Here is a 24,360-nt window from a genome sequence, read left to right as displayed (position 1 = left end):
CAATAAACATTTCAGGGTTTGCAGGTCATAGAGTCTCTGTCAGAACTCCTCAACTGTGCCATTGCAGTGCAAAGGCAGCTATAGACAATACGTAAACAAAGTCAGTGTGGCTGTGTTCCAAAAAACTTCATTTACAACAAACAGACAGCAGGCCAGATTAGGACCACAGGGCATTTTGCCAATCCCCTATCTAAAGTTAACAGTGATGGAAAAATTGTTAGTAATGCAGATTAAACTTTAAAATGTGTCATCTCTAAAGATGCTACATAAACAGAACAAAAAAGAAATAAAATATTCTATTATCCAAAAACTATTATCTGGTTGAGCAAAGTTGTTAGTCTTTGCAAAAAACGTAAAGTTCCCATATATGTCTTTATTGTTTCACTTTCTTTTTTATCTGTGTGAGTCTCTGTGGGCCATGACAAAATACCATAGACCGGATGGCCTAAACCACAGAAATTTATTTCTCATTGTTCTGGAGCCTAGAAGTCCAAGATCACGGTGCAGAAAGGTAGGTTTCATTCTAAGGTCTTCTCTCTTGGGTTGTAGGTGGTCTCCATCTCACTGTGTGCTTAGATGACTTCTTCGAGTCTGAGAATTCTCCCTCCCTCTTCCTCTTCTTTTAAGGCCACCAGTTCTATCAGATTAGGGCCCCACTTTCATGACTTCCTTTAACTTAATTACCTCCTTATAGGCCCTATCTACAAATACAGTCTCCTTAGGGGTTAGGGCTTCAACAAATAAATTCGAGGAGGACACAGTTTAGTACATAGCATTGTCTTTCTTGTAAATGAAAATATCCACTAACATTCAAGTCAGAATTATACTGGTTCTTCAAAAACAACCATATTTGTTTACAGATACAAGAGTTTAACAAAAATAAACAAAAGTATCCTATGAGAATAAATTAGCTGTATCAAATTTACATAAAGAATATTAGGCCGGGCGCGGTGGCTCAAGCCTGAATCCCAGCACTTTGGGAGGCCGAGACGGGCGGATCACGAGGTCAGGAGATTGAGACCATCCTGGCTAACACGGTGAAACCCCGTCTCTACTAAAAATACAAAAAACTAGCCGGGAGAGGTGGTGGGCGCCTGTAGTCCCAGCTACTTGGGAGGCTGAGGCAGGAGAATGGCATAAACCTGGGAGGCGGAGCTTGCAGTGAGCTGAGATTCAGCCACTGCACTCCAGCCTGGGTGACAGAGCGAGACTCCGTCTCAAAAAAAAAAAAAAAAAAAAAAGAATATTAGATATTATTCTTTGTAAATTGTGCTATACATTCCTTATATTAGTAAAATTTATAATAACTTTGTGTATGTATGTACGTACATACATTTTTTCCCCAGAGATTTAGTTGTTAAACACTTACCAACCCAACAAAAGCAGAAAACAGTAAAGAGAAAGATGAGTAAAGAGCCCAGGGAACAGCATTTGAGCCCTTTTTGTAATTGGCAGCTCCAGCCTTGTACTTTCCAGTTACATGAGCAAGTAAATTCCTTTCATTGTAGTTTCTTAAAACTAATTTTAATTGGATTTCTGCCATTTGCCCCCAAGAATCTTGACTAACACTATGTGTCATAGACAAGTTCAGGGAACCTATATATATATATGTATATATATATATTTTACTTTCTCTCTCTCTCTCTTTTGAGTGCTGAGAGAGAGGTTCCTGTAAGCTGAAGATCCAGCCCACATTTTTAAAAAGTCAGATAAGTCTTTAAGTATAAGGGATTAACAAACTCTATTCTAAAACTCTGGATTTTGCATTGTCAGCTCTACCGCTTCTCTGACTCTGCACTCATGTTTCACTTTCACAAAAGGGTTCAAGCTAGGTGTGGTGGTCCATGCCTGTAATCCCAGCACTGTGTGAGGCCAAGGCAGGAGGATCTCTTGAGCTCAGGAGTTTGAGACTGGCCTAGGCAACATAATGAGACTTCATTTCTACTAAAAATTTTTTTTTAATTTTTTTTTGGTTAATGCCTCAATAAAGGGTCATTTTCTGAGCCTTGATTCTCATTTTTCACCCAGTTCTGCAAATGAGTATCTTCCCGTTCTTGCACCTGATTGACTTGCCTGGTGTCAGTACCTTTAGGACCGGCCCTGCCTTTTCCTTACCAGATGCTCCCAGATGTGGCATTTGTACCTGAGGCTCAGCTGCTGGAAGACAGTATGCCCTGTACTGCCAGCTGCCATTAGCTTCCCAGCAGCCTGTTTCCAATTTCCCATAGCAGTGCTCCTGTGGGGATGAACTCTGCTGGTCCTCTCTGATGTAAATTGCTGTTCTCAACAATGCCCTCCAATCTGTAATGTGGCCCACTGGACACAGGATTCTGCCTGCCACAGGAGACCCCTTCCCAGAGTCTGCTGCTCAATGGAGCCGACCCTGCTGACTCTCCCCAGTAAGGCCCTTCCTTGCAGAGCCAACTCCTCCCAGGCCCCTGCTGCAGCTGGTCAAGCCAGGCCCTGACAAATCTCTTTTCAAAACTGTAACACCTGGTGTCATCTTGTGCTCAAAACAGAATCATATGCTGCAGTTTGGAACCCAGTTATGTGACTGTCTTTAACTTAGGACTTAGAGTTCTGCTTGAACACATTGAGAATAGTTCTGCCTGTGAAAAAGACATTTTTAATACTCTCTAAATTTGTTGTTAAAAGACAAATTGGGCTGGGCGTGGTGGCTCATGCCTGTAATCCCAAATATTCAGGAGGCTGAGGCGGGAAGACCTCTTGATCCCAGAAGTTCAAGGCTGCAGTAAGCCATGATTGCACTATGGCACTCCAGCCTGGGCAACAAAGCGAGACCCTGTCTCAAAAAAAAAAAAAAAAAAGAAGAAGAAGATGCTGGGAAAAATTTTTAATAAAAAATGATGCTGAAGGGGGAAGCAATCTTTAACAGATAAGACTCATTCAAGATCCACAAATATAATGATGTAATTATTACAATTGAGGGTTTCTTTCTCAAGCCATATAGGACCTCCATTGGGGATTTCCCCACAGTAATGCGGTTTCTTTTAGTTTTTCCCTGAAGCAGCTGTGCTAGACTTTTTTTGTACGACAGCTTACTTGATGAATGATATTTAAATCTGCAACACTCCCACAGGCATGTCCAGATTTTAATGAGTCAAAAACAATTTGTGTGTGCAGAAATAAAGTGCTACAATGATTTTTAATGGCCGGAGCTATTAAATGTAGATCAGTAATAGAAAGGCAAGACTATCAGCTATGTGTAATTTCTGATACATTCGCGATCATTCCACATTTTTTTCTCCCACTCAAGAAAGTGTTATGGGTTTTGTTATTATTATTATTGTTATTATTATTTGACACAGGGTCAGTCTGTTGCCTAGGCTGGGGTGCAGTGGTGGGATCACAGTTCACTGCAGTCTTGACCTCCCCAACTCAAGCGATCCTCCCACCTCAATCCCACAAGCAGCTGGGACTACAGGCACATGCCACCATATCCAGCTATTTTTCTTTTTTTAATTTTTTTGTAGAGACAGGGCCTCCCCATGTTGCCCAGGCTGGTCTCAAACTCCTGGGCTCAAGCAATCTTCCCACCCTAGCTTCCCAAAGTGCTGGGATTACAAGAGTGAACCACCACACCTGGCCAAGCACTATGGATTTTAGATTATTGAGAGTTATGTTATTCTGCAGAGTAACCTTGAATCCATTTGCATCTATTTTTTTAAGTAAAATATTTGCAAGCTTAAGAACCCTGGCTCCTATCAGTTATACGTCACTGTGACACACCTCACAAGTGGCTGAGGGTCAGTCTTGGGACATGGGCCATCACATAACAACAGGAAAGAAGGGGGAAAGAAACAAAAGCCATTTTGTAGGAAATAGAACAAGGTGGGGAAGAAAATAGGGGGTAAAAAAGAAAAAGAATTTGGAAGGAGATGTGGAATGTTAGAATACCAGATCATTTGACTTCCCTCAATTTAGCAGCTATGGTTTAAAAACAAGGAAAGCAAATCAACTTTGTCCTTTATCCAGAGGAGTCACAAGTCTGGGTGTGGGGTGAGGAGATGGCCTCAGTTGGGGCCAGCATGTCCTAGAACTTCTTGTGAGTGTGAAAAGGAAAAAGGAGAGAAGACACACTTTTGTCAGCCAGTCTTAAGTAGCTAAAATGCTTTCCTCAACCTACTGAGAAAAAAGTTAGGATTCACCATTTTAGTATAAAATACCCTCACTCATTTAAAAATACATTTTCTAAAAATTTCCCCTTTCAAAGCAAGACATCTAATTTGAAAAACTCATATCACAACTTTTAACTGTAATATAAATTAAGTGATTTGGTAGGAATTTTAACATTAGAACATGGGTACATGTGACGATATTGGCAGGGAACAGCTGGCACACTCAAAGGGGTAATGAGTAGACGTTTAACAAAGGGACTATTCACAGAGGTGGGAGCAGAGTCAAGAGGAAAACAAGGGGAGTGAAGCACCCTGGATTGGCAGCACTGGGCAGCCTTCACCATCATGAGACCTCAAGGGAGCAGGGGAGGAGAATTGAGCAGATCTTGAGCACAGCTGCAGAGCTGTGGGAGGGAGGGGGTGCCTGACTGGAGCCACAGCTGAGAGCAGAGGAAGGCAGCCCTAGCCAAGAACAGACAGGCAAAGAGGGTGCAAGGGGTAGTGGAAGAGGGGCAAGATTCAGGACCTCATGGTGCTCACCACTGGCTAATCCCAATCAGAAGCCAGAGGGAAAGAGAACCAGAGTGATGGAGCCTCCGTAGGCCCTGAAGAGATGGAGGGCCATTCAAATACAGAGAATGTATTTGAAGATGGAGAATAACCTGCTTAGGGAGTTTCTGCATTGCCTTCTCCCATTCTTATTCCTGCCTCTTCATCATGCTGAACAGTCATTGACAGTGTGAGTGGAAAGGAAGAATTGGCAACCTATGATTTCCAGAATTTGCAACACTCACCATTTTGATTTGGGGCACACTGCTCTACTAAAGCGGAAAAATTTACACTCAAAATAAAGATGTCAGTAGGTTCAAGAGGTAACCTAGGCAGTCTGGATCAAAATTTGGTGCCTTGTTTCTAAAGCATAAATGTGGTCTAGACATATGGTTTTGAATAGAATCGGTTTCCTACAGACAAAAGGCCATGAAGATCAACAAATTGTTCTTAACTACTTCCACTTAACTTAATTGCATGAGGCTGCATTATCCACACAGCTGAAGAGATGTACTTACAACTTGGATGTGGCTTTCTTTGTTCATCAACTTTGAAAAGGCTTAGAATAAAGATTGTTTTTTCTTGTAGTGAATTTCAATATGTCAAAGAATAACTCAGCTTGAAATGAATAAGCCCCAGTAGGTTTTGCTTCAATATAAGAATTAAATGATTTTATTCTGATATATAGGCAATCTATAAAGAGTCACAATTTGATGCCTGGTGCAAAGTTTTACTTTTTAAATAGTTGTCATTCTATTTGTATCTTTCATGATGCTGAGAGAGCAAAGTAAAAGGAGGCTGTGCTGTTATCCTGACCTGACAAGTCTTAATTCAAATTTCGTTAAAGTTTACTACACACTTAACACATTTTTATTATAAAGTTTATAATATCTAGTAAAAAGTTGTAGGTGAAAAAACAAGTTCTAAGTTCAAATATGGTTAGGATGTACATGATTAGACAAATATAAATGAATTTGTTGCTATGGAATTTCTCATATCTGTCATATTTTAACATGATGTACTTATACAAGGGGGCTAATGGGTGTAGCCCTCCCAGGTTTCCTTAACCATCAAACGCTTGTGTCACACATCATCTTGTAAGATTAATGTTTCATAGAATGTTTTTGAAGCACTCTTTTAACAGGAGGTCTCCAAGTTCCTATTTCTGTAGTAACAGTGTATAAATGCTGAGCAATATTAGTGGTGAGACTAGGTTTTTAGGAATGTCTATGGGCTGATGGAAGCATCTCCTGGGTGTAGAATCAGAAGAATTAAGTTTGTTCCAAACTTAGTTGCACTTGGTTGTACTACTTACTAGCAGAGACACACTGGGTAAATCAATATGACTTTTCTGAGACTCAAATTTCCTCATCTCTAAGATAAATGATCCTTACCTCAATAGGTCTTTGAGAAGGTTTTCAAGTAGCTTAGGACTTCCACAAAACATTAAATATATCCCTACCATAATGATGAAGACTTTCTACTCCCAGGTATTTATTCAAAGAAAGAAAGGCATAAGTCATATAAGAATGTTCATGGTAGCTTTATTTGTAATAGCCAAAGGTAGAAATTACTCAAATGTTCATCAACATGGAATGAATAAACAAATTGTGGTATATCCATACAATGGAATATTACTCAGCAATGAAAAGAACTGAACTATTCATACACACAACAACTTGGATGAATCTCAAAAATTTATCACCAGTGAAATAGGCAAGACAAAAAGCATACATACTATACCATTTTATTTCTGTAAAGGTATAAAAAACTAAACTATAGTAACAGAGAAAGGATCTGTGGCTTCTATGGTTGCCTGGGGACTAAGGGAAAGGGGGCAACAGGAAATGGTGGGAGGGGAGAATTACAAATGGGGTTATGAGTAAACTTTTGGGAATGACAGATGTGTTCACCATCTTGATTGTTGTGACAATTTTGTGAGTGTATGCATAAGTCAAAATTTTTCAAATTTTACATTTTAAGTACTTGCAGTATATGAGAGTTTGGGTTTCTCCACATCCTCCTCATATTTGGTGTGGTCTTTCTAATTTTGTCAATTTAATAGATATGTGGTGATATCCATGACAGTTTGAATTTGCATTTCCATAATAACTACAGATGTTGAGCATGTTTTCCTGTGCTTATTTGCTACCAATATATTTTCTTTGGTGAAGTGTCTATTTAATTTTTTTTTCCTTTTTTTATTTGGTTGTTTTTTCTCTTATTGTCGAATTTTGAGAGTTTTTAGATATTTTTGATATGAGTTATTTATCAGATACATGATTTGCAAATATTTTCACCCAGTATGTGCTTTTGGTATTTTGTGCAAGAAATCTTTGCTTAACCCAAGGCTGCAAAAATTTTATCCTATGTTTTCTTCTAGAAGTATTATAGTTTTGGGATTTTACACTTAGGTCTACTGTTCACTTTGAGTTAATTTTTGTATGTGGTACAACATGTGGATCAAAGTTCATTTATTTTGCACATGGATATTCCCTTTTTTCCAGAACCATTTGTTGAAAGGCTACATTTTTGTCCAAGAACTGGGCTTTAAACTTTGTCAACAACCAAGTTTTCATTTATGTTTGGGTCTGTTTCAGGACTCTGTTCTGTTCCCTTGGTCTACTTGTCTAACTTGACTCCAGTACCACAGTGTCTTGCTGCAGCTTTATACACTTTGAAATCAGGTAATGTTTAGTGTTCTCAACTTTTTCCTTCTTTTCAAAATTGTTTTAACTAGTCTAGGTCCTTGGCATAGCCATATAAATGTCAGAATCAGCTTGTAAATTTGTACCAAAAAAGTGTGTGAAGATTTTGATTGAGATTGTGTTTAATCTACAGATCAATTTGGGGAGAACTTTAACTTAGCAATATCAAGTCTTCAATACCATGATATCTTTATTTATTTAGATCTGCTTTAATTTATTTTGGCAATGTTTTGTAGCTTTCAGCATATAGGTCTTGCACATATCTTGTCAAATTTACATCTATGTATCATATTTTTATGCTACTGTAAGCAGCACTGTTTTATTTAAATTTCTGATAGTTGGTTGCAAGTACATAGAAACACAACTGATTCTTGCTTGCTGATCCTGTATCCAGCAACATTGCCCATTTATTAGTTTTAGGAGCTTTTCAAGATTTGCTCAGATTTCCTATGTAAGCTATCACATTATCTGGGAATAAAGGGAGTTTTACTTCTTCCTTTCCAATCTGAACATCTTTTATTCTTTTATTTATTTATTTTTTCATTATTGCCCAAGCTAGAATCTCAAGCACACTGTTAAATAGAAGTGGTGAGAGCAGACATTCTTGTGTTGGTCCTGACCTTAGTGGAAGAATATTCAATATTTCATCATTAAGTATGATGTATGCTATAGTTTATTTCATAGATTCCCTTTATCAAGTTAAAGACATTCCCTTCTTATCCAAATTTGCTGAGAGATTTTTAATGAGAAACAGATGTCATGTTTTGTCAAATGTTTTTCTGTGCCTATTCGGTCTGTTTACATAGTGAATTACATTAAGTTGATTTTCAAATGTTAAATTCTTGGATTCCTCAGATAAATAGCATGTGGTCATGTTGTGGTCTCCTTTTTCTAAATTATTACATATGATTCCCGAAGTTTTATTTAGGATTTTTGCATCTATGTTCATGAGGGTTATGAGTCTGTAATTTTTTTGTCTTGTAATATCCTAGGTTCTAGAATCATCATACCTTATAGAATGAATTTCCTCCTCTTCCATTTTCTCAGAATGTTTGTGTAGAATGGGTAGTTTTTACGTCCTTAAATATTTAATAGAATACACCACTGAAGCCACATGGGCCTGGAATTTTCTTTGTGGGAAAATTTTAAACTAAAACTTCAATTTCTTTCATAGATTTAGGGCTATTCAGATTATCAGATCCATGCTGAGAGAGTTTTGGTAGTTTGTAATTCTAGGCAGTTTTTCCATTTCATTCAAGTTGGTGAAGATATTAGCGTAAAGTTGTTAATAATACTCCCATATTGTCCTTTTAGTATCTGTAGAATCTGCAGTTATGTCACCTCTCTAACTCCTGACTTCATTTCTTCTTTCTTTTTTGTTTCTTATCAATCTGCTGAAGGTTTGGCAATTTTATTGATCTTCTTAAAGAATTAGCTTCTGTTTTCATTGATTTTTTTTCTATTTTCTATTTCATTGACTTCATCTAAGATTTTATTATTTCTTTTCTTCTGTCCACTTTGGATTTTATCTTTTCTAGTTTTTGAAGTTAGAAGCTGAAGTCAATGATTCTAGACCTCTCTTCTTTGAAAATATGGGCTTTTTGCTTTTGTGGTATCTCACAAAGTTTGAAATATTTTTATTTTTATTTTTATTCATTCAAAATGTCTTTTTTTTTTTTTTTTTTTGAGACAGAGTCTCGCTCTGTCGCCCAGGCTGGAGTGCAGTGGCACAGTCTTGGCTCACTGCAACCTCTGCCTCCCAGGTTCACACCATTCTCTTGCCTCAGCCTCCCGAGTAGCTGGGACTACAGGAGCCCACCACCACACCAGCTAATTTTGTTTAGTAGAGACGAGGTTTCATGGTGCTAGCTAGGATGGTCTTGATCTCCTGACCTTGTGATCTGCCCACCTCAGCCTCCCAAAGTGCTGGGATCAAAATGCTTTCTAATTTCCTTTTTGATTTCTTCTTTGACCCATGGGTAACTTAAAAGTATGTTATTTAGTTTCCATATATTTGGGTGTTTTCCAGAGGTCTTTCTGTTTTTTGTTTCTCATTTAATTCCATTAACATCAGTTAATACATTTTGTATGACTTGAACCTTTTAAATGTATTGAGACTGGTTTTATGGCCCAGAATATGATCTGTCTCTGCAAATATTCTTTGGGCAATTGAAAAGAAGGTATCTTTTGCTCTCATTAAGTGGAGTTTTCTATACGTGTCAATTAGGTCAAGTTGGTTGACTGTTGCTCTTCTATATTCTTACTGATTTTCTCTCTACTTGCTCTATCAATTATCAGGAGAACAGTATCAAAATTTCTGGCTATATTGTGGATACATATACTTCTGTTTGCACTTCTCTCAGTTTTTGCTTCATATAATTTGGAACTCTGTTGTTAGGGGTATGAATATTTAAGATTGTTAGGTCTCCTGATAAATTGTCTAATTTCTTATTAGGAAATTACCTTTCTTATGCCTGGTGATATTATTCCATTTTATCTCTTGTGTTGGCTTACTAGCTGTAACTCTATGTTTCATTATTTTAGTGGTTGCTTTAAGATTCATCGTACACATCTTTAAATTACATAGTCTACCTTCCACTGATATTATACTACCTCATGTATAGCATAAGAACCTTACAGTAGTATACTTCCACTTGTCTTCTCCTAGCTTTTGAGCTATTTTTTTTTTTTTTTTGAGACGGAGTTTCACTCTTGTTGCCCAGGCTGGAGTGCAGTGGCGTGATCTCAACTTACTGCAACCTCTACCTCCCAGGTTCAAGCTATTCTCCTGCCTCAGCCTCCTGAGTAACTGGAATTACAGCCATGCGCCACCACGCCCTGCTAATTTTGTATTTTTAGTAGAGATGGGGTTTCTCCGGATTCATCAGGCTCATCTTGAACTCCCGACCTCAGGTGATCCCAACCTCAGGTGAACTGTCTCAGCCTCCCAAAGTGCTGGGATTATAGGCATGAGCCACTGCGCCTGGCCAAGCCTTTGTTTTTATATAATTTACTTTTACATATTGTAAACTCTACCTTATATTGCTATAAGTTTTGTTTAACCAGTCAATTATTTTATAAATACATTTGAATAATGTGATAAAAGAAATTCATGTAGTTACCATTGACGGTGCTTTTCATTCCATTTTGAAGATCCACATTTTTATCTGGAATTACTCCTTCTGCCTAAAGGAGTTTAACATTTCTTACAGTGTGGGCCTGCTGGTAATGAATTGTTTTTAGTTTTTTTGTCTAAGAAGTCTTCAGTTTTTATCTTCATTTTAAAAAAATATTTTAGCCAGGTATAGAATTCTAGGTTGACTTTTTTTCTTTCAATACTTTAAAGACATTACTCCATGGTCTTTCTGTTTGTTCTATGCCCAATGAGAAAATTACTGTTATCTTTATTCCTTAGTATATCACATGCCTAAAATAAATCATGTATTCATACCAATATAATTTGAATTTCAGATTATTAAGTTTTACTTAACATTTTGGGGTTTATATTTTATGTATTTTTTTATACTGAAAAAAATCTTGGCTCCTAATAGTAAATTATTTGCATACACACATATGTGTATGTATTAATAGTTCTAAAGTAACAATATAATTATTACTACTAGCAATAATACTACTTAATGCAGATTAAGAATTCTTTCCTTTTTCCCCCTTCTAGAATATATGGTAGTAGAAAGTTACAGTCAAAATACTATGCTTTAAAGTCACTTGAAATAATTTGTCTTCATATTGTTATGAGTACTAAGTGATACACATTTGATGTTTGTTTATTTCAGTTTTTTTTTATTTTTAGTGATTTACTCTTTAAGAATTTTAAATTGTGTAAAATATTAACTTTTAAATGATGTGAAATATTAACACAGTTCCAAAGTAGCATTATGCTGGTAAATGTTTATAAATAAAAGACTGGATTTTGTCAATTTTTATGGTATACATATTACCACCATGACTGATTTTGAGTTATCAATGTTATAACAGTTAATGCAGAATTTGGAAGAATTTGGTAGTACACCATTATATAGGAGTTCTACCATGCATATATGACACATATAAAGCTCAGTAGCACAGATAATTGTAAAATGTATAAAAATAATTAAAACATGAGTTTTAAGTATTTATTGTCTTTTTAAATATAATTTATTTCATATTAAGTTACATAATTTAATCTTTGATAATAGCTGTTTCATAGCTGGCTCACAAAATTCCTGAAAATTTAACTGGCTCTTGCCAGCTGGTATAAACTGGCTTTAGCACACACCTCTGTTTCAAAGTAAAAACCACAAAACAAAGTAAATTCAGAAAAGGATTGCTTTCATGTGCTTTCTATCCCATTTCCTCCTATATGAGAGGTAATTGTTTTCGTCAGATTTGGTCTCATCCTTTCATGGTTTATTTTTGAAAATATAAGCAAATACAATTATATAGTTCCTTAACCAAAAGATAGCACACAATAAACACAGTTCTGCTCCGCTTGTAGGTTAGAATCTTGATTCCTGTTAAATTGCAACTCTTCTAGGAAAAATAAAGAGGTGCATGTGAAATAAAGAGGTGCATGTTAAACTATCACTAGTTTCATACTTCAGTAGAAATTAGTTTCCTTGTCTTTTTTGAGAGCTGAGAAGTGTCTGAATGGGAATGGAAAAGTTTTCTTTGAGAATAGGGATGAATTCAGGAATCTGGGAGCATCACAGGCAAACTTTACAATTTTACTTGGCATCAGAGGAGTGGGAAGGCAGGCGCTGGCAACCTGTTGAGGTGGCGAGGCTGCATGGATGAGTGCTCAAGTGCTGGCTTATACAGTATAAATCCAGCTACTTTCATTGTTATAAAACGTCTTGCCATCAGAGGGGGTAGAGTTTTATGTTTTAGTTGGACTTCTCAGCTGAATTAAATGTGATAAGGCTGTGCTTATCACCCTTGTGAAAGTCATTTCTGCAATATTTACACAAACTCTATGAGACTGAAATCTTTTATTGATTTTCTGTTGGTCTCTGATAATGTTTCACTGAGAGGAAATGACTGAGATCTTGGAATTCACGTCTTTATCACATGACTGCTTCCAAAGTCATGAGTAGTAGTTGTTGTTGTTGTTGTTTTAACAAACCTCTTTATTTCCTACAATAAGTATATTGACAACCCTGGTGCTCTTAGCTTATTCTTGCCCCACAAGCACAAAGAAACAGATTGAAGGCTGTGGAGTAGTTCACTGAGCCCAGCCTTCCTTACAGGAGGTCCTTAATCCCTTAGGTGGGAACATTTTTTCAGAAAAAGACTCTCCTGAACATTTACTGACTTTCCCCATGGCCTATTAAGTCTTAAATACAGGTACTGTGGGGCAGGTCAAACATTCCCTTAAATTCTTTCAGCTTCAGAATTATTTAATGTGACAATCGTCATGATGGCATCGTAGAGTCAACCAATGCCCACACTGCCTGGATCTCACCATTCCACAACTCTCTTTAGCAGCTTCCTTTAATAGAGAGCTTAAATCTGCCCCTTGGGAACTCCCAACTTCCCTCTAAATGTGATTAAATTTTGTATTTAAGTATTTAATTATTTTTTAAACTAATTTCTGCCTCTAGGTGTATGGTAAACTAAACAATCCAAAAACCATGTAGCTCCACAATAATCAGAAATTCTGGATCCAGTAAAACAAGTCTCCTTTAAGACACGGCTGAATGCTGGAAGAAAGTTCAAAAAGTTCCTGGAGTCAAAAATGAAGTGAGAAGGAAAAATGAGAGCAGTGAGTACGTGCATGTATGCTAGAGCCACTCAGGGTGAGAGTTGCCGGGCTCAGGCACCTAGAGGCTTGGATTAGTATGCTCAGGCCAGGGCAGAATGTGAGGCCTGGAGATGCAGAATGCTGGGTGTTGGAACTGCAACCTCTGTAGAAATCCTGGTCCTTAGAAGGGCTATACTCAGAGTGAGGGAATGAATCAGGAAATGCACCCGTAGGCTCAGGGAGACAATAAAGGTGATAGATTCTATCTCAGTAGTCTGGGCTCTAGGGGAAAAGTTTCCCTTGAGAGTTTGTAACCATGGGTCTGTCATTCCATTGGTTCTGAGAACCTCCAAACTGAGAAATTAACATAAACTGAAATGGAGGCAGTAATTCCCCTTGGGCAGCTAACAGAAACAAGGGCAAAACCTTCCTGATCTAGAGGAGTAGGGTTGTCCAGGACCCTTGGGATTCCCTCCAGCCGTTCCTGCATTTGAAGATGCATTGCTCTTAAGCTCTTATTCTCATACTTTTCAGTTCCAATGACCACAACTCTTTCAACAGATTTTTATAGGAGTTTCCAGAAACTTCATCCTGCTCATTTTTTTCTGTGTTGTCTCTAATATGTCATGTTTCATTTAAAATGTATCCTTTTCCTCCAGTTCAGACCTATAGGTAATACACCAGAAATTGTCTAATGTGTGGTATAAAATAGGACCATGATAAAAAAAAAAAAAAGTAATAAAAAATTATATTACTGTAATGTATTAACGTCATGTCACTATAATAAAACTTTTATTATAATAACAGCTACAGTTGAGTATGTCTTATGTGCCAAATACTAGGTACTAGACATGCACTGTCCTTTTTAATCTTCAGGATACCCTGGGATGGGTTCTAACACTACCCTCCTTCTACAGATGAGGACAAAGAGGCTTAGTAATTTACCCGGGGTAATGGAGCTGGGAAGTGGTCACAGAGTGGCAATGTGTTATCACCAAAGCCAGGATTTAAACCAGCCCTATCTACCTTCAATGCCCTTGCTTTAAGTCACGAATCCTCCACCTCTCTTACCTGGTAGGGCATCCACACGCAAGTTCCCTTGTTAGTGACTATCATGTTCTTGAAAGTGTTTGAAGCGACCTAATATCCCTAGGATCCTTATTTCTTTAAACATTTAAATCACAGTTATTTTTCCCAAAGATAGATTGCCATGGAAGAGGGGAACAAAGACGAAGGAGGAAGGTACAGGAAGGAAGGGGGCAGAGGACCAGAAACAAAGGCAAAGATAGGAGTGGGTGGGGACACGGGAAATTTCTTCTGCTTACTTCACAAGCTTACAGCCGACCCGGTCTGGCAAGTGACAAGGTGCCTATGGATGACACAGCCAGGGATTCTTCTAGGCCATGCAAATATTCAGTTGCTTTTGATTTCTTACATTTTTTTGAAGGTAATACTAGATTTCTGAAACGGCTCTCACTGACGCGCCTTTGTTTCTCCTGGAGCCGCGGGTCTGCAGCTGAGGGCATTTGTGTTTGGGAAGCCTGCCCCCTCCTGGATTAGTGAAACCTTACAGGCCACGTCTCCAAGCTCTCCAAAATGAGATCTAGTGTGTGAAAACGTTTCAACTGTTGTTCAGAGATTTGAGGAAAATAAATAAATAATCTTTTTCATATGATTCCCCTGAGATTTTTGGATTATTCTCATATAAATCTTTAGGTGGATTTTATGGATTTTGAAATCATACCCACCTAAAAATCCTGAAAAAATGTTTTAAGGACCCAAAGAGATAATAATAACAGCAATAATGGTAAACATTATATTCAGTGATTTCTATGTGCCAGGACTGTGCAAAGTACCCTGTGAACAATGCCAATTGCAGCACTCACCACCACCCCAAGAGACAGGTTCTCTGCATTATTACCCCCACCTTACAGAAAGCCTTGAAGCAGCAGTCCCCAACTTTTTTTGGCACCAAGGACTATCTTTGTGGAAGACAATTTTTCCACGGACCAGGTGGGGGATTGGGCGGGGGTGGTTTCAGGATGAAACTGTTCCATCTCAGATCATTAGGCATTAGATTCTCATAAGGAGTGTGCAACCTAGATCCCTCGCATGCACAGTTCACAATAGGGTTCACGCTCCTATGAGAACCTAATGTCACTTGCTGATCCGACAGGAGGCGGAGCTCAGGCAGTAATGCTCACCTACCAGCCACTCACCTACTGCTGTATGATCCCGTTCCTAACAGGCCACGGACTGGTACAGGTCCGCGGCCACGGGGACCCCTGCAAACTGGAGAGCTTCTCTACCACCACCCTCACACACCCAACCACCCATAGGTTGGGAGCCCCTGAAATTCTTGAACTGTCATGCCATCTATTGACCACACTTGACTGAATCAGAAATAATCCACCAAGCTGAGTTACTTGGATACTTTCTCCTGGGAATTTGGAAGCAGAATGAAAATAGCCATCAGTCTAGGCTGGTCACTTGAATGGAGGTCATCGAACATCAGGAGCCTACTGTGGAAGAGCATCTGCTGCCATGGAGAAGCAAAAAAGATAACCAGGAGAAAGAGAAAAGAACAAAGGGGAAGCATAGGAAAAAGCAAAAAAGACAACTTCCCTTTTCTTAGTCCCAGTCCCTCCTGAGGCTCCCCTGCTGGTTACGCTGATTTGGCTACCTGAAATAGGTTTGTTTTTGTCTATCAAAAAAAAAAAAAAAGTGTATATAACTAAGTCGTGTGGGCAATAATATCTCAAAGTGAATCAAAGCTACTGTTACAATGGTATAAAATCTGAAGTTAATATGGCACATTGAATGATGTGCATAATTTTATTGTAATCCATGGCAATTAGGCTCAAATAGGGAGCAATTAATGAAAATGACTATAATTATTATGATGTCAACAAAGCCAAGCCAAGCAATTCCAAAGTCAGCTGTAGGCAGGAGGAATTAGAGACAGCAGGAAGTTGTTCTGGGGTTCCTCGGAAGGACCTGGGATTTAAAAACCAGGAGACTAAGTCCTCCCCTTGCCGCTCACTTCTCTAGCAACCATGGTCCAGGAGGACTCCGGAGGTCCCAGCTAAGAAGCTGTGAGCCTCTAGCTACTCCTGACCACTCTCCTTGCCCTGCCTCTTCCCTCGATGCTTCTCCAAAGAGGAGGAGTCCTGAGGATGGTGGGTTGTGGGGGAAGGGCTGCGTTTGCTTGAAAGGCTGTCTGTTCCTCAACACTGGATTGGTGAAATCTGGAGCACAGAGAATTGGAAACTGTTTTAGGAAGAAGTTGCCAGCTTACTTTCCATGGTGCACGCCTCCTTCAGTCTATGTCTACCCTTGACACAAAGCGTCATCAACATGGTCCAGAATAGCTCAGCCGGGATCTGTGTTGAGGATGGCGATGAAATCCTCACGGCAATAAAATGCATGCAATGGCGTGGCTTTGCTCTCTGTTCCATGGGCAGCTGCGGCTGGGAGTGTGACATGTGGTTGAGGTAGCACTGGATTGGGTTGTTGAGACTGCTGCATCCCAACTAAATACCATCATCTCAGTCTCTTTTCCACTGATGTACAGCTAACAAAGACCCCTCAGAACAGTCAACAAAAGCCAGATCCTAGACATCTGAGTAGTTTGACCTAAAGTAGCCCATACTTAGAGAAATAAAAATTCAGTGACTGGAAGTATTTTGTTTTCCTCCTTCCACTAAACCAGTACCTCAGTCTGAACTTTCACCAATCAGGGGTGCATTTGTGTTAGTAAGCAAATAAATATCAGCTATTTTACATGTATTACTTCCCTGAAAATGTGTGTGTGTGTGTGTGTTTTTTTTTTTTTTTTTGGTGTGGGGATAAATTAATCTAATTAATTAATTAGCTATGATCCTGGCATAAGAGCAATGGGAATGTCACGGAAAGAACCAAGAAAGGTTTTTCTGGAGTTATTCAGTAAACATTGAGTAAGTACCATGTGTCAGTCATTGTGTTAGGCCCTGGAGGAAAAAAATCACAAAACAGACCTCTACTTTTTTTTTTTATTTTTTATTTTTTGGACGCAGTCTCACCCTGTTGCCCAGGCTGGAGTGCAGTAGTGCCATCCCAGCTCACCACAACCTCTGCCTACTGGATTCAAGCGATTCTCCTGCCCCAGCCTTCCAAGTAGCTGGGACTACAGGTGTTTCTGTATTTTTAGTAAAGACAAGGTTTTGCCATTTTGGTCAGCGTGGTCTCGAACTCCTGACCTCAGGGAATCCGCCCGCCTTGGCCTCCCAAACTGCTGGGATTACAGGTGTGAGCCACCACACCTGGCCAGAACTCTACTCTTCAGGAACTTAGTGCATCGGGTACTCAACATTAAGTGCATCACAACTAAGTGTGATGACTTAGGGGCAGGAAAAAAGGAGGCTATTTCTATCTTGGAACATTTTAATAACCTCCAAACATTTTATACGGATAAAGCTGGGTTAAAACAAACATTAAGAGGTGTCTAGGAGAGAAAGGATGGGGGTGGGAGCTGGAAGAAAATTGTAGGAAAGGGGAGGGTTGTTATCTTGGAGCTAGAGATGGCTTCATCCTTGTGCATCTGAGGGCTGTTTTTAAATAGTGTCTGTCTGAATCATTCCTCCGCCCTCCACCCTTCACTTTCCACCCTCCACCCAACCCTCTTCCTGAGTCACCCTGACTGCCATTTCTCACCCTGAAAGGAGAAAGAGGAAAGGATATAATTTGTATCAAATCCCTACCAGCTGCTAGGATACATTCGTACATTTCGATTGGAACGTTTCATCTACACATACCACTGTGCAACGGGTGGGAGTTCTTTTGTGTAACGATGGGGAAACTGAGGTACAAAAGGGTAGGTAGCATGACTCTCCCCTTATTACACAGCTGATAAGACAAAGTGCCGTAATGCAAACTCATATTCTAAATTATATCATTAATAATGAACATGCATGCTGCTTTTTTTGAAAGTTAAAAAAAAAAGTACATAAGTGTGAAACAAAAGTCTTTCCTTCTCTACATTCCAAAGTGTTTGGGGGCACATCCCTACGCAGTTTTCCCTTGCATACACAAATGTGTACCTACATATGTGACATATAACTGTATATGTGAACATGAACATTTTGACATAAAAGGGCATTCTAACCATATTGCTCTATAAATCACTTCTGTCACCTAATGCTACATCATGGATATTCTTCCATAATGCCCACATCTTTACATTTACTTCATTTTTCTAAGATCTATATGAAATTTAATAAATATATATTATGTAAGTATTTTCTTATTGATGAGGATGTCTCTGTTTAGTTTTAAGGTTTAATATTAGTGCAGTATTTAATACTAAAGTATTATCTGTATCTGAGTTTTAAAATTTACTCAAATGCAAAGCACAGGAATTCTGAAATGGAAGTTTAAGTATCCTTTTCTCTCACCCTCCATTCCAACCTCCATTCCCCAGAGTTGTGCTGTTGCTGTTGTTTTGTGTTTTTCTTCTAGTAGTTAACATTTTAACTTTAAATACTATAGTTCTTGATTTATCTGTTTTAGAAAGTATCTGTTGTCTTGCCTCAATGACAACTGAGTTTACTATACTTTTTTTTTTTTGAGAGGGAGTCTCTCTCTGTTACCCAGGCTGGAGTGCAGTGCCACGATCTCAGCTCACTGCACCCTCCGCCTCCCAGGTTCAAGCGATTCTCCTGCCTCAGCCTCCCAAGTAGCTGATATTATAGGCGCCCACCCCCATGTCCAGCTAGTTTTTGTATTTTTAGTAGAGACAGCGTTTCACCATGTTGGCCAGGCTGATCTCAAACTCCTGACCTCAGGTGATCCACCCGCCTCAGCCTACCAAATTGCTGGGATTACAGGCGTGAGCCACCACGCCTGGCCAAGTTTATCATACTTATGCTATCTCTACCTCTTTCTTTTAAATGTTAGTCATATTTATAATTTTTAAGTTATTCAGTGTAAATTTGTACTTTTCTTTAGCTATGTCTTGTGTGATTTGTCAAAAAATTTAAATTTTTGAAAAAATTTAAATTTTTGACAAAATGTCTTATCAAAAAATTTAAATTTTCAAAAAATGTAAAACCCAATCTCAAAAAATGTATTCTGATTATGTAAATATTACATACTATAGTTCCAAGTAGTGTGATAGGATCCATAGGAAAGGAGACACTCTCCTCTGTGACTTAACCATGCTGGCTGCTTGAAGGAGAAGGACTGAGATCTAATGGCTTATGCTTTTATTTCTTTTCAGTTGCCTCCTAAGCCATACTGGTCTGCACTGTTCTTCATATATCAGGTTCAAGCTAATGGATCCAAGCCAAAGGACTCCATATTCTCCAAAGCCTGTAAGCAGAATGCTGGTGTGGTGTGGGGAGGAAGAAGTTCCATTGTGTCCCCACTGAGGGGACACAAAAGTCCCAAAAGGGTCACTGAACTGCCAGGTACCAAGAGATACCAGGTACCATGAGGCTGCCAAAGGCAGAGACAGGCCAATTCATCCACTTCAGCTGAGGCTGAGACATGGCATCCCTAAATGCCAAACAGGACATTGCAGGGAATAAGGATCAGAAAATCAGGTGTAAAACAGGAAGTCTCCCTAGAACCCACATGTGCTTATCCAAGACACCGTTATTCTCAAGCCACAGTGTTATCTATTCCCTTGCTCCAAACACCCAGATACCATTTTGGTGAGGAACAGGAGAAAGGAAAGGGAGTAGAATGTGAAAGGACTGTTTGAATCAGAAGAGACTGACATATTGATATTTGTCCAGTTTCATTGTTTCTACCCGACACCCAGTAAGAAAGAGTCCTAAGAGGAACATTAGTTCATGAGACTAACTGGCTGTTCATTAAACTCACAGCTGGACTACATTTTCCAGCCTTCCTTGCAGTTAGGTGTAACCATGTGAATGGATTCTGACCAATAAAATGTGAGTAGAAGTGGTAGATCCCATTTCCTGACCTGATACACACAGACCTCCCATGCATTATCCTTTATGTTCTTTTCTTTTCCACAGTGATCTTGGAAACCGTGTATTGAAGATGGTGAAGCCACAGATGGAAGGCACCTGGATCCAGTTTTAAAAGAGCTGCCTGCCAATCAGGAACACCCTTTTTGAACTTTGAGGATGTGTTTTAATTCTCATATTCCTGCATAACAAACAACTCCAAATTTAGTGGATTAAAACAATAATTTATTATAATCCCTATAAATTCTGGGAATTGACTGGGTTTAGCAGGGTGGATCTCACTTGGGGTGACTCATATGATTGCAGTCAGATGTGGGCATTTTTCTTTTAATTTTTATTCAGTGCCTAGATCCTTTACTGGGCCCTGGGAAATACATTATTAAAAATTCATATTTTCGGCCGGGCGCAGTGGCTCACGCCTGTAATCCCAGCACTTTGGGAGGCCGAAGCGGGTGGATCACGAGATCAGGAGATCGAGACCATCCTGGCTAACATGGTGAAATCCCGTCTCTACTAAAAATACAAAAAATTAGCGGAGCGTGGTGGCGGGCGCCTGTAGTCCCAGAAACTCGGGAGACTGAGGCAGGAGAATGGCATGAACCCGGGAGGCGGAGCTTGTAGTGAGCTGAGATCCGGCCACTGCACTCCAGCCTGGGTGACAGAGCGAGACTCCATCTCAAAAAAAAAAAAAAAAAAAAAGAATTCATATTTTCAGGCTGTCTCTGTTTCCAGGGACTCCATCCAGTGGGATTGGAATAGAGTCTGGAGATATGCAGCTTAAGCAGCACTTTTAGGAGCTTTATTCCTCTTGTTAGTTCTTCCCATTTCCTAAATCCCTAAGAACCTAGAGAATGAAAGTCAGTCTCTTTGTAGACTTAATAGGTCTAAAACTCAGCTCAAGTCAGAATGACTCCCCAGGAAACCACCTGTTTCCTTTTAAAGATGACACTTTCTAGATTCTGCTCATTGAAGTGCCTGTTTCTCTTCTATACTGGGCACACACCATTGTTCTGATGCTCTGAGCTAGGTCTTCAAATAGTAGCAGCGATAAGACTTCTCTCAGTCATTCATTCCACATTCTTTTTACGAAAGTGTCCAGAGCATCTGCTTTGACATTTCAGATTTTCTGCTAGGGGCACAACGTGTCTCCCTAGTTTTACCTGAGTATAAGCGTGACCTGGGTTTTGTATCTACTGGGCACATTTATATAATAAAATCCTAATATAAAGCTTCCTAATATATTCATTTCCTGAGATTTGTCTTTCGCCTTAAAATATCAGCATTCTTCATTTCACATCCTTCATGCACACACTAGTACTTCCCCTTGACCAAAGCCTTTCCTTAGCCTGTAGGGATTTCTGGAAAGTGTTCAGTGCAAAACATTCTCTTCCATCTGAGAGGCAAAGAACCTTCGAGTTTAGTCTCACTCTGCCCAGCACTGTATTTCACCACACACTTAGGAGACCTACTCCTTTATGAATCACTAGGAATTTGAGAAGTCACTGAGTCCATTCAACACCACCCTCCAGAGAGGATAAAAGTGAAACTGCTTTATTCAGGTGAACACTGATCTTATTTCTAAAGACCACTAGGGAAGAAAAGGGTGACAATGAGACTGCTCAAACACTAGCATCATCTTTTGCTGTGGTTGTATTAATTAACTGATTGACCCACAATTGTTTCAAACCTGGAATCCTAATCACAGAATACAACCACCTCCCTTATTTTTGGCTGCTTTGATCTTAGCCACCCCTTCTTCAAACTCTCCACAGGAGTTCAGCTCCCTTACTTAACATTCCCAGCTCATGTCTTTTTATGACTACTGCAACAGTGATACCCTTTGCCTAGATATATTTTTCCTCTCCTGGTCATGTTCCATTTTTATCCTCCTTGAAAACAATGCTAAAAATGATCCGTCTCCAACAGCAAACCATCTAGGGAGGAACAGGAGCTGAGGAATGAGGAGGAATCTGTTCAAGGTCTGGTTAGCTGCTGCCTGGCTGTATTACCAGACAAGCAAAGACCAGAAACCTACTCTTCATTTTCTTCATCTGCAAAATTGGATTTGTGCAAATAACAGAGCCTACCCCATTGGGCTTGTGCTGCAGGCACACTGGCCTTCTTTCAGTTCTTAGAAGCATCCTCTCCTACCACAGGGCTCTTGCAAAAGAGCTGTTTCCTCCCCATGGAACATGGGGCCCTTCCTCCGTCCTCTACTCTGGTGAATGTCCTTGATCAATTAAGTTGACACTTCCTCAGTGATGAGGCCAAATGTCCCTTTCATGCCACTATGTACTTCACTTTCAGGGCACTGATCACAGTTCTAAATTTATATTGATTTGTGAGATTAATTAATTAACAGCATTCTTCTATAATAGACCATGTGTTCCATGAGAGCAGACACATCTGTTTTCTCTCACCAGTTTATATCCAGCACACAGCACTCAATAGATATTTTTGGAATAAATGAACATAAATAAATGAATAATAGTTGCACAAATAAAGGAGACTGTGCAGGCCACATTGTATTATTATTATCTTTTCCAAAGCAGCATTTATAATAATAATACCAACTATAAGGATCACAAGGACTACAGGGGTAAAGTATACGAAAGTTGTTTGTAAATTATAAAACACTAGACACATGTTAGCATTTTGTGGTCATTGAAATCTCATAGTTCTTTTTCCTGCAAACACCACAGTGGTTCCCTGCACAGCCATCTAATGCATATCTACACTTGGAGACACCCGTGCTTTTGTCACCTGTTATGTGCCTGGTTTACCTATTAATTGTCCTCATAAACAAATTACAAGCCATACAGCAATAACACCACTGTTTGAAGAAGGAAGTGACACATTTTAAGGAAATGGCTCTCTTAGAACTCAGACACTGCAGCTCTTGTTACGGAGTAGGCTTTGTCACGAGAGAGTGAGGCAAGCAAAGAATTCTTGAAATTCTTGAAAGGATGCAGGGCTGGGGAAACTGAACTGGAGATGGTTAATTTTATGTGTCAATGTGACTGGGCCACAGTGTGCCCAGATATTTTGTCAAATACAATTCTAAGCATTTCTGTGAGGGTGTTTTGAGATGAGATTAAATCAGTAGAGAGAATAAAGCAGGTTGCCTTCCCTAAGATGGCTTCTTACAATCAGGTGATGGCTTGAATAGAACAGAAGACTGACCCTGCCCTGAGTAAGAGAGAAATCCTTCTGCCTGAGTCCCTTTCAACCAGGACGTCAGCTTTTTTCCTGCCTTTGGACTTGAACAGAAACATTGGCTCCTCTTGACTCTCAAGCCTGCTGGCCTTTGACAGAAAGTCCACTACGTGCTGTCCTGATTCTCAGGCCTTCAGATGTGGACTGGGACTAGACCACCAGCTCTCCTGGACTTCTAGCTGACCCGCCATGCAGATCTTGAGACTTGACTGCCACCATAATCACATGAGCCAAATCTTTATAAATTATCATAATATACATACAAATACACACACACACACACACACACACACACACACACACACACACACACACACACAATTGGTTCTTTTTCTCTGGAGAACCCTGACTACTACAGCTGGTTACAGGTGCTACTCCCAGCATTTGTGAAGGTCAAGCTCAGTGCCCAAAAGCAGAAGCTCATGAGAAAGGTTTCAGCAGTCATCGGCACTGGCGTATGATCTGGTAGATGCTGCAGCATGAACACAAATGGATCAGGTTCAGTTACATCAAGTTGCTCCTAGTGTTTCAGTCAACCACAGCAAGATCTGTGGTTGAAGTCTCACCAGTGGTTGAACTCACAGGGACTTTAGGAAAAGGAGTAACTGCACATTAGAGATGGCCTCAAACTGACAATCCTCCCATGAAGAGATGGTGTCTTTGTCTCCTCCCCTTGAAACTGTGGCAGACTCTGTGACCAATAGAATTTTTCAGGAGTGTCGTTGTCAGTTTCTGAGCCCAGGCCTTACAAGACTCACAACTTCCAAATTCTGTCTCTTAGAACATTCCCTGAAGAAGCCAGGGGCCATGTAAGAAATCCACCTACTCTGAGACCTTCATGCATGAGACCAAGCCACAATGCTGTGACTAGGCCCTGAAGGATGAACCTAGGTTGAGAGAGTAAGAAGGAGAGGAGCTAAGGGACACCAAGGTAATGGATATATATGCAAGTGAAGAAACCATAGTTATATGAAGCCACTGCATTTGGGGGTAATAGGTTATACAGCAATAGATAATAAAAACAGTAATTAACT

The 24,360-nt window shown here is 39.5% G+C and overlaps 1 long non-coding RNA gene across 3 annotated transcripts; it reads left to right on the top strand.

The window, feature by feature from the left end:
* Positions 1-425: 425 nt before the first annotated feature.
* On the top strand, positions 426-20,710 carry LOC105483290 (uncharacterized). 3 transcript variants are annotated; one of them, XR_988150.2, is made up of 5 exons: positions 426-511; positions 7,289-7,375; positions 19,393-19,486; positions 20,003-20,071; positions 20,159-20,710. It is a non-coding gene; the product is annotated as an uncharacterized lncRNA (long non-coding RNA). The 3 variants fall into 3 exon arrangements; XR_988148.2 differs by lacking the exon at positions 20,003-20,071; XR_988149.2 differs by having other exon boundaries at positions 20,003-20,710.
* Positions 20,711-24,360: the final 3,650 nt, after the last annotated feature.

This window comes from Macaca nemestrina, chromosome 11 (assembly GCF_043159975.1).
Source record: "Macaca nemestrina isolate mMacNem1 chromosome 11, mMacNem.hap1, whole genome shotgun sequence".
Classification (NCBI taxonomy): Eukaryota; Metazoa; Chordata; class Mammalia; order Primates; family Cercopithecidae; genus Macaca; species Macaca nemestrina.
Note: the sequence above shows the minus strand (reverse complement) of the source record. Positions and strands in the feature narration are given on the sequence as shown.